This window comes from Zeugodacus cucurbitae, chromosome 3 (genome assembly GCF_028554725.1).
Source record: "Zeugodacus cucurbitae isolate PBARC_wt_2022May chromosome 3, idZeuCucr1.2, whole genome shotgun sequence".
Taxonomy (NCBI): Eukaryota; Metazoa; Arthropoda; class Insecta; order Diptera; family Tephritidae; genus Zeugodacus; species Zeugodacus cucurbitae.
Window position 1 is genome coordinate 75167899 of NC_071668.1, and position 15467 is coordinate 75183365.

At 35.5% G+C, this 15467-nt stretch overlaps 1 protein-coding gene across 2 annotated transcripts in view; it reads left to right on the forward strand.

Moving 5' to 3' along the window:
- LOC105212045 (uncharacterized) overlaps positions 1–15467 on the forward strand; it is a 217680-nt gene that overhangs the window by 31372 nt on the left and 170841 nt on the right. The window lies entirely within an intron of this gene.

Sequence of the window (15467 nt, forward strand, 5' to 3'; positions counted from 1 at the left end):
CACATTCATTCTAGAGTATATTAGGTCTACAACTTTGCTTCCGCCGTTTTCCAATAGTTTTCTCTAGGGTCAAGCACTGTTGTAGAAGCAAAGTTGTAGACCTAATATTATAAGGCTAATTTCAACTCTTCATCGAATCAGGTATTCTCTGGCAGATCCTTCTTTAATATCTTGTTTCTTTAATTATGTGAAACCATGTACTATATGTTATCAGATGAGATACTATCCACAAAATGGAATCAGGATAGAACTGGTAACTTCTTCAAACTGGTTCCACTGATCGCGTGTGATTCTATCAACTATGAACTTATGAAACACTTGAAAAAAATTATATATAAACCTTAGAAATGTTAATACCATCTCTGCTTAAGCAAAGGCTGTCAATAATAAATAAGACAAGACTACCAAAAATGTTTCTGTGACCTGATTGAAACCATATACCAACTATGGACTTATGAAACACTTGTGATAAACTCGATAAACGATAACGACATCTTTGCTTTACCCAAGACTACGTAAGACCGTAAGACCATATATCTCAATTGAGGTCGACTAGATGTTTCGGTAAGCTTATCCTCCCATTGGTGGTGTACGAAAGAGGACTTACAGTAAGGGAGGCTTGTTTAGATTCCTGAAATCTAGAGATTTTGAATTAGTGGTGAAAAGAGTAGTTAGATAGACCCCTACTGAAAAGTATAAAGAGCGGAGGAAGTAATGCCGTATAATTTTCACTCGAAAACTTGAGGAGAAGGATTCCACTTTCATAAATAGAAAGTTCAAACTCTTATAATTTTCTTCTAAATAACATATTAAGTCTACCACTTGATAGATTTATTTAAGTAATTCGGAGATCGTCCAAGACTAGCCCACAAACTATCGTACTTTTGGACTTTAATGTAAACCGTAACATAATGATTGATTTGGGTTTTTACTTATCCCCAATCTGAGGTACTTATACAAGTCGCGGTGATATCAATTATGCTGAGATTCTGAAAGTTGCATACACCAAAGATTATAAAGTAAGACTTTCTTGTCATTTGGTTACAAATTTTCAACTTTTTACAACTTAAATAAGAGTTCAAAATCACACAACAAAAAAGTAAAAGAAGTCACAAAGTATGTGAGATAAGCGCACAGATATGTGAGTGCGTAACTAGGTGGATAGATAGCTAGATGGAGATAGAATACAGTGTTCTATCTAGCGCGAGTGAAGAATACATCGCCTTCATAATTCCACAAACACACACTTATATATTTACTAACACATGTCTGCTGGCGCAAGCAAAGCCTCGTCCATAAGCCAATGGCACGTTGCAAGATTGCCAAGCAAACAGCACAGCACTGTGGCAGCAACTCCAGAGTGGCGTAGTTAAACTAAAGTGAAGTAGACGTTGTAGTTGTTGTTGTCTCTTACGTTGTTTTTTTCATATCTCCATTGCAGCATCACTCTGGTGTTGCCACTTTAGTGTCTGCAGCAATTCCAGCTGCAACACATTGTCAACTATGATAATAGCAGAATAGCTGTGCCATCGCACGCCGCCTACGCCGTGCTTTGTCTACCCGACGTGCCTTTATATTCACCATAGCGTACTTGTATGGGTAGTGAAGCAGGCATGCAGATTTTTTATGAATTTCATTGGCTATGCTGCTTAAGTGCGCGTTACTTATGCAAACGCACGGCGCAAGTTACAGTTATATATAAATGTGTGTGTGGCAGCCACCCGCACCTTCGCTGCCTGGTTGAGAAACGATCACTGGAGTTGCGTCCAGCTGCAGCAGCAGTTGTTTGCCGTGCCACATAAACTTTAACACTTTTCTGTTTATACTTTTCATTAAGCATTTTTCAATTCTCCAGCTACACTTTGCTACTTTGGTAGTTTTATGCACCTCACGATTCCCGGTATAAACTCAGGTGCACACAAGGAGGTGGAAAAAAAAACTTACTTGAAGATGGAGTATGCAGGAATTGTGCCGGAAATAGATGCTGGCGCTTGAATAAATGTGCATAAACTTAAGGGAAGGTTTAAAAGTAGTTATAACGGTAAAAAAATATTTAAATTAAAATTTAAAGTTAGCATACTATTTTGAGCCCTTAACCTTGAATGTATTTTCAATCACAATTTTGCTTCTCGGTAGCTTCAATAAGCTTAGGGCGGATAGAAAAAGAAATTTAGGACCGACATTCAGATATTTTGAGATGATATAGAAATCAACATATATAGACAGTACCTGTTTTGAGGATTCAGGATCTTGATATTTCTATAATTTTTTATCGTATTATCAAACCAGAAAACTTCATAAATTAAAAAGCTCGTATTTGCCTCTCTAAAATAAGGATTGTTGGAGCATTCTAAAGAGAACAAGAGTGCATCATCTGCTTACTTATCGAATTTGCTGGCCCCTATTAGAGGATTTGAGTACCATTTTAAACTGGAACTACGAAAGCTTTCTAGCTTTTGTCGAAAACACAAAAAGCTTTTAAAGTTCGTTTTATGACCGAGTTCACTAGATACTCCATTTTTCAGTGAAAGCTGCAAGTTTCCTTGCGGAAGCTTTTATCGAAAGCACAGTAAGCTTTTTAACTTCGTATTATAACAGAATTCACTAGAGAACTGACATTTTCTACAGCAAACCCCAGTTTTTCTCGAAACCCTACGTTCTGGACCTTGTATCTGGTTACTTAGTTAAATTATAAAAAAAAAAGTATTAAGAACGAAGACTGAAAATGTGGGTCATACTGATACCCTAGAACGCAATGCAGAAGGTTAATATCTTTTCCAACGATATTATACATACTAAGGGATAATCAGTGACCTGATAGTATATTCTTGGTGCTGGATCATTAATGGTTTAAGTTGTAGAGCAAACTAATGTTTGTTTCAGGTACGGAACACAAACTAGTTCATAACTAGACCGAAAGTGTATTAAAATGTGTGAAAAGACAGATCAATTCTAAAGTTGGTCAATTTCTATTGGTCTATATATAGTCTATAGGTACTGTATATGGTCACAAATAATGAAAGTACTCACGCATAGATACATACATACTCACACGTAGCTGTGCAACTGCCTCACCTTTTTTCATTGAAATAACTGGCTTACTTATTAGCTTGACCAGCTTCTTTCTTCAGCACAGAGTTCAGCTTGCACTTCTAACATAGTTTCTGCAGAATTATGAAGTGAGTGCAAAAAAGTGTCTAAAGTCTACCAACAGCGATTGATTTCTTGCTACATAGCAGTAACAATAACAAGAACAACAACAACAACTATAATAACAACAAAAACCGTCACACATCACTTTGTGCGCTGTGCTGTTGCATAACTGTATATTGAAGGCCTTCATTTGCCATTTGCCGTTCTTCGTTTGCAACACTCGCATCAAAGCCAAGCCAAGCTGCTGCATAACTGTTTCGTTTTTCTTTCTTTCTTTCACCGCTTTTCTCACATATATTATATTTTGCGTTTCTATTTGTTTTTCTTGTGCCTTTGATTTTTCTTAAGTTCGACTTGAATGCATTTATAACTTGACTAACGACAGCTGGCATTGCATAACATTGCGGACACCGTTAGTAAACAATATATAGTTTTTTGCAAATAAGAATAATAACAAAAACAACAACAGAAAATATGAATAAAAATGCGTTGCTGCTGTTTACCGAACAATTTGATCAGCGCAAATAATGCAGTGTTGTCTACATAAAAAGTTGTTGTTTAAATATATATATATATATATATATATATGTATCTGTCCATATTTATTTATGTCACACCTTTTTACCAGATTTATTTATCTCTTTATTTATTTAATGTTTCCAACTAAAAGTAGTTTAGTGTTATTTCTAATAGCAGTAAATAAACAAAATATTTACATGCAAGCTTTAAGCTTTATTAAGCTAATCAATCATTTATAGCAAATAATCAGTATTGCTGTTAAAATATCTCTATCAAAATGAATGTAAAGAGACATTTATTATTTCCTTATTTGCGAACTTTTTATTAATGCACACACTGCATTTGAAACAAACAAGCTTCGGCTTAAAATCTTAATTTTATAAACGTTAAGAGCTTTATAAAATAATACAAATCTTCACTACTTTGAGTAAATTTTTTGAATTCAGAATATCTCAGTTTTGAATTTTACCTTAAAGATTTTAATATGAGCTTTCTCTAAAAACATGTTGAGTACACAAATTCAATGTAATCTGCCTACGTAGACCGAACTGTGCTAGAGAGAATGCACACACTGCATTTGAAACAAACAAGCTTCGACTTAAAATCTTAATTTTATAAACGTTAAGAGCTTTATAAAATAATACAAATCTTCACCACTTTGAGTAAATTTTTTGAATTCAGAATATCTCAGTTTTGAATTTTATCTTAAAGATTTTAATATGAGCTTTCTCTAAGAACATGTTGAGTACACAGATTCAATGTAATCTGCCTACGTAAACCGAACTGTGCTAGAGAGAACCGTTAAATTATCTTATTTATACATTCATTCTGGATATAAATCCAACTGTCGATAAACCAGTTGGTTTTCGCTTTAATGACGAGATCTGTAGATTCAATACCCATACTATACCGATTAAGCTACTCTTATATGTCAGAAATACACTCGTAGAGGTTGACACAAAGAACTATCCTACGAGTATAAGATTACACTTAGAAAGCACAGGGAACACTAAAAAAGCTCTTCCAGCAACAAAAAATGTCTACAAAATTATTCAGAATGATGCTTGAGCTTTTTGGAAAACGGAGACTGAGCTTTTTGAGCTTTCTAATATTTTTTAAATAGCTTTTGTGAGAACGGTGCATTTATCTTACTTACACATCATTCGAAATTTTTTATGGTTCTATAAACTGGAAACACAGGTTCTTGGCAGGATATTAATCCAAATGTCGTGAAAACGGTTGGTTTTAGTTTTAATGTCGAGATCTATGAATTCGAGACTTCTATTAGACCGATTAGACAATTCTTGCATGTCAGAAAAAAACTCGTAGAGGTTGAGACGAAAAACGTTCGTATTACAAAGCACAGGGAACACTAAAAAAGCTTTTCCAGTATACAAAAACTTCTACGAAATTATTCAGAATGATGCTTGAGCTTTTTTGAGCTTTCAAATATATTTAAACAGCTTTTGAAAAGTATTTAAGGCTAAATAATTTTTTTCTACTAAAAAAATTAGCCAAACTAAAAAAATACTCAAATAGATTGAGATTTCGAAATATTTATTAACGAAAAGTCAGTGAGCTTTCATATAAACTTAAATCTCATTTATCCCATATTACACAATATAAATCCAAATAAAAATATATAAATATAACAAAACTCTTTGTACTTAAAACCCAAATCGACAATTAAGCTGCTCTCATAGTTGCTGACTTTTCGTGATTTAAAAGCAACTGATTGGCTTTTAATAAAGCACTGATTGAGTTAATTTCATCTCTTCTACAAATATAAAGTGCATTTGTCTTTAAAAATGCCGATTAAATCACACAAAATATGTGTGCAAGCAACTAATATTTGCTGGCCTAGCATAAATTGTCTGGCCAAAACTGCAATATGTATAAGCAAGCGTACGGTGCGTATACGTAATGTGCTTTTCCGGCCATTTTGAAAATGAAATAAATTTCATTTCAAAGCATTTAAATTTCATAAATCTCTGTGGTGCAATAAATGAGAGAGAATGAAGCTTAAATTGTTGTTTTTCTGTTTGCATTTCGAAAATTTTCCAAAAGAGTTGGGGACACAGCAACGAGGCTAGAGCGCAGCAACACAGTGGGTCATAAGCGCCGGATGTGCGTCTGTATGTCGAAATAAATTTCTATGAGAGGAAATGGTAAAATGCATTTTAGAAAAACAGGATCTATGCAATTTGCTAGCAAAAATAAATTAAGCAATGCAGTAGTTAGGAAAAGTGCATGTTATAACGCATATGCGCACAGAGAGCTTACTGAATGCATATGTGTTTGCGTACGGGAAACAAGAAATATATTTCTTAAAAGTGAACGGAAGCACGTATTGACGTGCTGGCAAGATTAAAAGTGCATTTGTGTACAGAGAACTTGGAAATATGAAGTTTTATGTGTGTGTCATTATGAAAGGGGGAAGTTTAACTTTGTAGTCGGTTAGAAATATATATTTTGAAAATATTCACTGAAATAAAAGTTAAGCTTCTTTGTTACAAATAAAGTCTCAAAAAGTTGAAAATAATGCTTCGATACTTCAAAAATGAATGTACATTGAAAAGACTGGATAGCTTACTAAAAGCTTTTGTGAAGCTTTAAAGCTTAATAGAATTCATCAAAAAAGGAGACTCAGCGTGTTTTTAACACAATTAGCTTCATCTGCAGCACTATTTCTTAAGTAAAATATTCCGTTATAGCTTTCGGTGCACGACAACATATAGACTTAAAGCTCATAAGCATGCTTAACAACTTCTGATACAAATTTATTTACTTCATCGAATTTTTTATTGTCTGTGTTAAAATCACAATAGTTCGTAACTTCATTCGCATTTATTGATGTCTCGAATATAATTGAAATATTATTACTGTTAGAGCTTTCATACATATATGACTATTATTCGTATATTTCATATTGTAGGACAACTGGATATCAGTAATTGGTCTAAGTTACTGCCTTTATTCATATAATATGTAAGTAAAAACTTGATTGCATTTTTAGAGCTTTTACAGCTCACTAAAAGCTTCAGAGCTTTTATTTTTTAATATTGAAAATAAAACTAAAAAATTTTTAATTTGTTTGTTATTTAGTTTTTCTGTCTTTGATAGAGTTCATGAAAGCTTCCGTAAAGCTTAAAAGCTCACTTAGAAAAAAAATATATTTTTTAAAACTCGAAAATATCTCATAAATATCATTTCTTATTATTGATTTAATTTTTTCTCTCGCTTCCAGAATTCCTGAAAGCTTTCATAAAGCTTAAAAGCTCATTTAATTTAAAATTGTTTGCAAATTTATTATAACTTTTAGTTAAAATTATTTATAATGATTTAGTATATCACCATCAAGTTTTTATAGGTAGTGGTTGAAACACTTAAAATATACATCAAAGAATCACTATCAATGTCCATATATACGAGCCCGCTGACATTTTTATCACTCTTTAATAGTTCCCAGACTCACTCTGTCATTAAATATTTTATTGTGCGGCGACAATTTCCATTACTTCAAGCTCCATTTAGCATAAATGTGTCCTAGTCGCTAGTCTTATCTTGAAAAATAATAAAGAAAATCACTTTTAGAAAGCGAGCGCAGTTAAAAAGGCCAACTGGGCAACTGATTGGCCGCTTTTATTGCGAGACATGTGCAGAACAACAGTTTCCTTTTTATGTTTATTTAAGTGCAAAATGAATAAAAGCAAATAAAAAGTTGATAATAAAAGTAAAAGACTGTCAGTAATGCCACTCATACGTAAATTAGTATGCCCGACGCTTTTTATGAATTTAATAATGCGATTGTGAATAGATATATTTATATATCCTGACTTCAATGGCACACCCACACACACCGACGAGTGCCTCGATAGCACTCACTCAGCCAGTCAGTTGCACTTGAAGGTGTTGTAGCTACACGCTCTCGACAGCGACAGGACTCAAGAATCTGAAACAGACTTTGCGCTTGTAAAGCTTCTTCATGCCTTTGTATCGTTCTTTCCTCTGCTGCTGCTGCTGAGCAGTCAGTTTTGCAAAATATTCATATTATGATTGTCCAACGCAAGCAAACATAAAATTGATTGCATCAAATGGTGCAAATGTTGGAAATGTTGGCTGCCGGTGGCATGATGATCAGTCTGGTCAGCAGTATACTGTGAAGGCGGCACACACAGCCATCCATGTCTTTGGTTTTGGCGAGCGTCTGCAAATGCTTGAGAAATGTACTGCATAAAATGGCTGCTTAAAAGTGATAGCTTTACAACTCATTACATGCTTTTAGGAGTATTTTATTCTTCACAGACTACAACTAACTTCCTTTGTTATTATATACGAGTATATATAACGAAGTGCTAGTGGTTATATTTATATTATGTGTTCAGATACTTATACATAGTGTAGAGTTTCATGTACTGTCTGTTTAGTTATTCTATGCACTAGGGACATCCTCAATTGCAGAATGAAACTGTTTACAACATATTTGTTGCAAAGCAAGTGTACTTTTGTAATATTTCTAAGAGGGGGAGATCTTAGGAGACCCTTCAATCCTGTGGGAGTTTTCTAAACGTATCAAATAGAGATCAAAAGCTAGTCTTCCATAATAGATCTAACTAAGCTATTCCGAGCATTCTCATAAGATTTGCCCCTAATTTCGATATTATAAAATATATACAAACCCGATTCTTCAAGGAAGAGGTGATCTCACATTGGATTAGAATTACTTTAAATTGTTATATGGAATACCGTAAACATATTTATGATCCTGTTAATATCGGTATTCATTCTTCCAATCCTGACCAAGCTCCTATTCCTCTTTTCAATTACAGTTCAATATCTACCTCGCCATCCTTCTAGGTTAATAGTGTAACTTTTCCTGACCTCGAACTCCGAAAGTCAGACGTCGATATATTTTTGTAGAACAAATCCATTGGTTAACGGTCTTTAGATCTATTTTACAGAAGGAAGACTGATACACTGTGGTTTACTAAGGTCATGGTAAAGAGTCTTCTTGACCGAAATATCGCAGAGTTACTTTATGGTTCAGAAAGAGCGGAAATAAGACATCGCAACAGAAAGGGTTTGACAAAATGGTACATACAGAGGAAATAGAAAGGAGAAAAGGCCCCGAATCGAAGAGCTTCCGCCGGTTATGCTCCATTTTGAGGATTACAATACGAGACAATTTTTCCAGATTTCTTTCTACTCCATTCCATATCTGTCTGTACTGTTGTATTCTGTCATTATAAATCATTTTCAGGATCGTTTCTGACTATTGGTATCAGAAAAAAGCCCGCATTTGGACGACTTGAGCTGAAGGCCCCTTCATAATATCTACTAATTTATTCTTTGCAAATATAAATTCATCTTATGTTTCCTACCATTTTCCTTCCAAACATGGGGAAGATTTAAAAACGTGCCAAGTTGCTAACTTTCTATGTGTACTCCATAGCTTACTGGGTTTTTATAGCACAGTAAAACATTCACTTCCAAACATTCCGCATATTCTGCCGCTATAGCTCCCACTACTGAAGGTACACACACCGGCCATCACTCAGCCTCACAGTGCGTCAGTCACTCAGTCAAGGGCTAGTGGACAATGCAGTCTGCTGCGCCCTTCTATGCACCACGCCACCAACGCTGTCGCCAGAAACCGGTTGTAATGCAGATCGGCTGCCAGCGGCCAGCATTTGAATAACAACTGATGCATTCAATGCCAGGAAATGAAGGCTGAAACGATTTTCATAGCAATTGGACACTGCTGTGGCAGTTGAAGAAAAAATTTGCACAACCAACAACAATAACAATAACAATGGCAACAGCAACAGCAACAAAATATGAATACACCAAATGAAGCAAAACTGTAAAAAACAAAAACTGAGAAAGAAGCGAAAACGAAAATTTAAACAACACAAACTAGAAATTTGCCAGCGAAAATTATACGAAACGCTGAGCGTTGAGCGAAAAAGAGTGAAGAATGCACGTAGCCACCTACTCGCTGGCTGGCTGGCTGGCTGCCTGACGTACCACGAGGCATAGACAAATAGACAAAGTGTATGCATTCGAAATAAATACTCGAACACCCGAGTCGGGCTAATGCCATGCCATGCCTGTGCGCTGTTATTCCTTTTGCCTTCTGCCTTCTTAGAATAGAACGATAAACGTGTCTTTATTTCGTTCCATTTTTTGTTTTTTCGTTTGCAAATTTACGCTCCACAGTGTGCGCGCCGGTGACTGGTGCCTGGTGCCTGCCATGTTTTGGCGTACGCTCGGCACATGTTGTTATTATGTTAATGTGATTTGTTGTTGATATAGTTGCAGCTGTTCTCTATGCGCTATTTTTTCGATATTCTTGATTCTTCCATTTTTTTCCTATTTTTCTATTTTTCAGCGAAACGTGAGTGCATTCGTGCAATGTATTTATTTGTCTAATTTCGAGGAGAAGGGTGCTGTGTGTACACAGTTGTTGTGAAAGCTTTGTAATTGTGCGGAGTTCTACAGCTGCAGTTGTTGTATAGCTTTGCGAACTTTTTGCTTTGGAAATTCTGGGAAATATTTATTCCTAAGTTAATAGTCGCCCCAATAATCAAATCAAAAATACTGTTTATTTGAATTTTCGCAAGTAGGGATTCCAAGAAGTAGAGCCTAGATAGTAAACGATATTGTGAGATTTAGGTCATAGCTACAATCTAACTTCATATGTTGTTCAAAAGCTTCTTGTCACTTCAACTCATTGCCGAAACGTTGGTGTTCGGGTCAAATAAACGTCATTAACTTATCTTTCAAGTTCGCAATCGATCCGGAAATCATGTGGTAGTCGGAGCAGATACCTCAAAGGAAAATGTCTTAAATTTAATTTATTTTTCCAATAGAATACAACGAGAAATTTCTTTACTTTAGTAATCAATGACGGAACCTTTAAGACTCACAAGACTTGTTGAGTTCCTTTACAAAGTCACTGTAATGTCATTGAAATGCCTAACTGCAGTCTTGTGTTAGCTCATCCATAGCATACGCCTGAGTCGCAATCTCGGCAAACCACTTGACTACTACTAAGCCCGCATAAATGTAGATCTCCTGGCTGCCGCTTCTCTATGACTGTGCGTTAAGAGTGGATAAAGGATCTATGGATCTCTGTAAGCGGAATTACAGAGAATTGTAAATTAGATGAGCTCTTAATATCAGCCATGTGGGAAAACAATGGAGTGCGACTGCCTTCTTACTACTTGAGGAGTCACTTGAGCGACAACTATGTTGTCATCAGAATTTCTACTGTTATATGGTCTTACTGACGCATGGTAAACCTCAAGAAGATTAGTTGACCTTGAGTAAGGTTCGTCTTTCACTAGTTGTAGGGGTTTTAACCGGTAAATACTAATTTAGTGTACATTAATGCATGCCAACTATCCAAGTTGTTTGGAAAAAGGCGAGAGAATCACCTAAAAACTTTATTTTTGAGCTTTGCAAGGTTAAAACCGTAAAGTCTTGGTTCTCAAACCTTCTATCGAGTTGAAAAAGTTAGAATCGAAGTGAATCAGCTAAGCAGTATCGTGATCAATCCAAGGCGTTTGTAGTCGAAGTGCGATCTCCATTTTAAAAAACAGCCATGGAACCATCTTGCAATCTCCATCTTGGACTCAAATATAGAACCAGCTGGAATCAAAGTGATTAAGCAGAATCGTGATGGATCCAAATCGCTAAATGTCTAAGTGCGATCCTCGAAAGTCAGCCATATCACATAAGCTAATCCAACCAATATCCAAGACTTTATAAGAGTTGGTTACGGCTCACCTAAATCATATTCACATCATCTAGGGTGCACTTGAAGTACGGAGCTTAGAGCTTGCTTGCCCGTCGCTTTCATAGATCTCACCTAAGTTATATTCACATCATCTAGGGTGCACTTGAAGTACGAACCTCAGAGCTTCCTTATCCGTCGTTTTCAAAGATCTGTAAAACCCCAAAAGAATAAAAAATTGAGGTTGAAATGAAAGATGTTTGCATTGCGATTGGAGTTTTATGACTTTTGTTTGGAAATTAAAAGAAATAGCGCAAATATTTGCTGCAGGCAATATTTCTGTGCATTCCGCTGGTGTGTTTGTGTGTGCACACGGCTCGTAAAAATATTTAAAGCTTTTAACGCGAAAAACGTAATTAAAATTTCTGTGCCGCTCTTTTTTATACAGCGTAGTAAATATAACCCCATTCGACGTTTAGATGCTGTTTTCGGTGCTATATTGTTGTTTGTTGGTGCTTGTCGTGTTTTTTTTTTTTTTTTTTTTTGTTCAAAACACTTTTATAACTTAGCGATGAACAACAAAAACGACAGCGGTTAACTAAGTCCAACTGAACGTCGCGAGGTCGTAAAATGCACCAAAACATATTTGCGATGACCAGAAATGAAAATAAAATTTACGAAGATACCCGTAGCAGATAGAAGAACAATAAAAAGGTGACTAGCATTGTTATTGTTGTTGTTGTTAGTAAACTACACACAATACAACAGGATGGCGATTAAAAGGAAATAATAGCACATAGAGTTCAGCGGAGCAGATAAGTTTCCAGCTTCACAGCCACAACAGCAACGCAAAAGTAAGAAAAACAACAACTAAGCAAGAGCCGCAGCAGCAGTCGCGCGCAGTCGACAGATCAAAAATAGTTGGCTTGGCAATAAACTTGTTGAAGACATCAGACAATACTGGCTGAAGAACTGTAGAGCTAACTGGCAATCAACTGGATCTAGAACTCAACTCAACTGGACTGGACAACTGGACGCGCGAGCACAGCGATTGAGTGACTGGCTGGTCAACAGCAGCAATAACAACAAAGTGTATGCGAGCAAGGAAACAGGTAGTCGTCGGACAGCCAGCCAGCCAGCCAGGTTGAATGAACAGATCTCATCGTATATTTTGCGTTTAGAAGGCAAATTGATGGCTGTGCCAGGCGCGCAAGCGGAGCTGCAGATTCGGGACGTGCATGAACGATGTTGACGACGGCGACGTCCGCTGTGGAATGGGCGGATATCAGCGTTTACGAGCGGACATATAAACCAAACAAGTTATGGTGCGTCGAAAAGTGAATAAAATAAATACTTTAGTTGTGGAAAGTGAGCTTAGAGTGCTGGCGTTGGAGTCTGTGCTACGGGGATTTGCAGAAATTAGAACAAAAGGACTTTAGCGGCTGCGTAGCGTTGGCGACCAGCGGGCAGCCAGGCTTAGCCACGAGAACCGGTTGCAATCGACGTAGGTAATAACAATAAAAGTGTCAGTGTCGTAGGTAAAGGACGTCAAGGTAAACGAATGTGGAAAGGCAAACCAAAGAGCAAAGGAACGAGCAAGGAGAGCTGGGTCGTAAAGAAATTACGAGTGGCAGATACTTGAGCAAATGGGAGAAATATGTGTAAACTCCATTAAAATATTATTGTTTAATTGTGTTTTGAGACTTAGAACGAGAGATGAGAACAAAGTGATCCGTATAGTGGTCGGCGCTGAGGAAAGTATAGATCAGCATTGAAAAAGCAGCTAATTTTTTTCCAATTATTGAATTTTAGAACACAAGTGATGCATTTTTTATTTCGCATGGAAATTAAAAAGAAAATTAAAAAATCTATAAATAATCAGCATTTTCAAGCTCAGCTTAAATATGTATGTGTACCTTATAAATAACCTATAATTACCTTGTTGCTATTCATAGCATCTTTAATGCATATTAATACGCCGTTAATTGGAATATTTTCCAATTCAGCAAATTCATGAAATTGAATACATTTTCAGATGTATTGAAAATTAATCGCATTAACGGTTATTGCAACAATAGAGAAAATAGCTAAATTTGCTTTCACACTAAAAAGCTGCATAAAAAACGATATTTTTGCCGTGAGCAAAATCGGCTCAAAGTGCAGCTGGCAGCAAGAGCTTTACTTTTTTGTAAATGAAAAAAAAAAATTTGATTTTGATGACAGTGTGAGTGTAATGAAAAGTTTTGTTAATAAAAAGCGAAAAGCGCAAACAAAATAGAAATAAATAGTATAAAACATTTTTTAAGCAATTCTTTTTCATGTCACTCCATGCACTGCTGACAAATTTTTCGCGACTGTGATTAATGACAGCCTTTCCGCCATTGCAGTGCGAAGCTTTATAAAAATCTGCTTGCGATTGTGTGTGTGTGTGTACTATGTATGTCATGTAACTGACATGCCATGCAACTTGATAAATAATCGCTTTGTGCCCAGCAAGCACCAGGCAAAAAATAAATAAATATGAAACAAAATAGTTGTTACGAAGTGAATTATAGAAATGTCCTTGAAATAATACGCTAAAGATACAATAAATTATGCTGTTTATGAAGCTTCATTGGTTAAATGCAAGATTAATTCATTTTTATATACTTTTTTGTGGAATTTGTAGAGTGGTTATTAGCACAATTTAAGCCTCGATTGAATTGTTTGCAGTGAAAATATATTTGAAGAAATATATTAAATTTCAAATTTTAAACTGCCTAAAGGTAGGCTAAATTCTATCACTATCAAAAACACGTTGCCTACATTTAGGCTTATCATATAGTTTTAATACTTTTTAGCAAAATGTACAAATATTTCATTAAGTAAGCTCCGTTATTGGTAATTTTGTAAGCTAGTTTTTCTTTGTTTCGTAATTTACAAATAAACGTTGTCTACATTTAGGGTGCAGAAATATTTTGGATATTTCGGTGCAGAGAATATTTTTCAAAAATATTTTTTGGCTGTTTTGCAAACATTTTTCATATATATTTATTATTATTATTTTTAAAATTATTTTTAGAAATTTTTTTTAATAGTTTTTACCAAATCCTTCAAAAATCACATACATATAATTAGCACTCATTCCGAACTCCATACAATTTGATCCACATTGTAATTACGATTTATTGAAAAGCAATCACTTTTGCGAATTTCAAGCACCACTCAGCAGTTTTTAAGGATATCACGACAGCCTCTGAGCCTAGCCAGTCACTCAGCGCTTAACTCCATATCAGTCACTTCACTCAGCGCGGTGCGGCGCGGCTCGGCGGGCTCACTTCAATACGCCTGTGAGTTGCGCATGAATTGGCAAAAGCGCCTTAATTACTGCAGTTTTTGTTGTTGTTATTGTTTTTATATTTTGTTGTTGTATTTTGTATGTTTTTTTTTTTGGCATTCCTGCCAACTTCGTTGCCTTTGGCTATGTGGATTCGCCTGCATTTCGAGCTTAATTAAAAATTATTTTCTACATAAAAACATACACCGAGCTTTATTGCCGGCAAGAGCGCGCAAAAACGTTCGGTGAAAAAAGCTGAAATATGCCTGCAGTGCAAAAAAGAACTCTCAAAAACTGAAAAGCATACACAATTACAGATACCAAATAACTCAGGCCACTTCATGGCATGCTGAAATATTAATTAACAAATACGGTGAAGTAAGCACGAAAAAAAGGAAAACAATAAATAATAAACAAAATATAATGAGTTGAAAAAGATTGCCAGAAATTGCAGCTTAAATGGATTTCGCAGCAAATTTGCTTAAATTCTGCAATTTCATTACGGCATGCATGCGCCTGTGTCAATATGCTTTTAGCGCAAATAATTGCACGTCGCTTTTAAGGCGAGATTTATTTAGACGCTTTGAAATGCAAATAATTTCTTCATTAATTATTTTTTTTTTTTTTAATACTTAAACGCATAAATGCAAGGTCTGAAGTAGCGCTCCTCATACATAATATATATACATAAAGATCTGCGTCGCTGAGAATAAATATTTTTGGAGCTAAATGTAAAAAGAA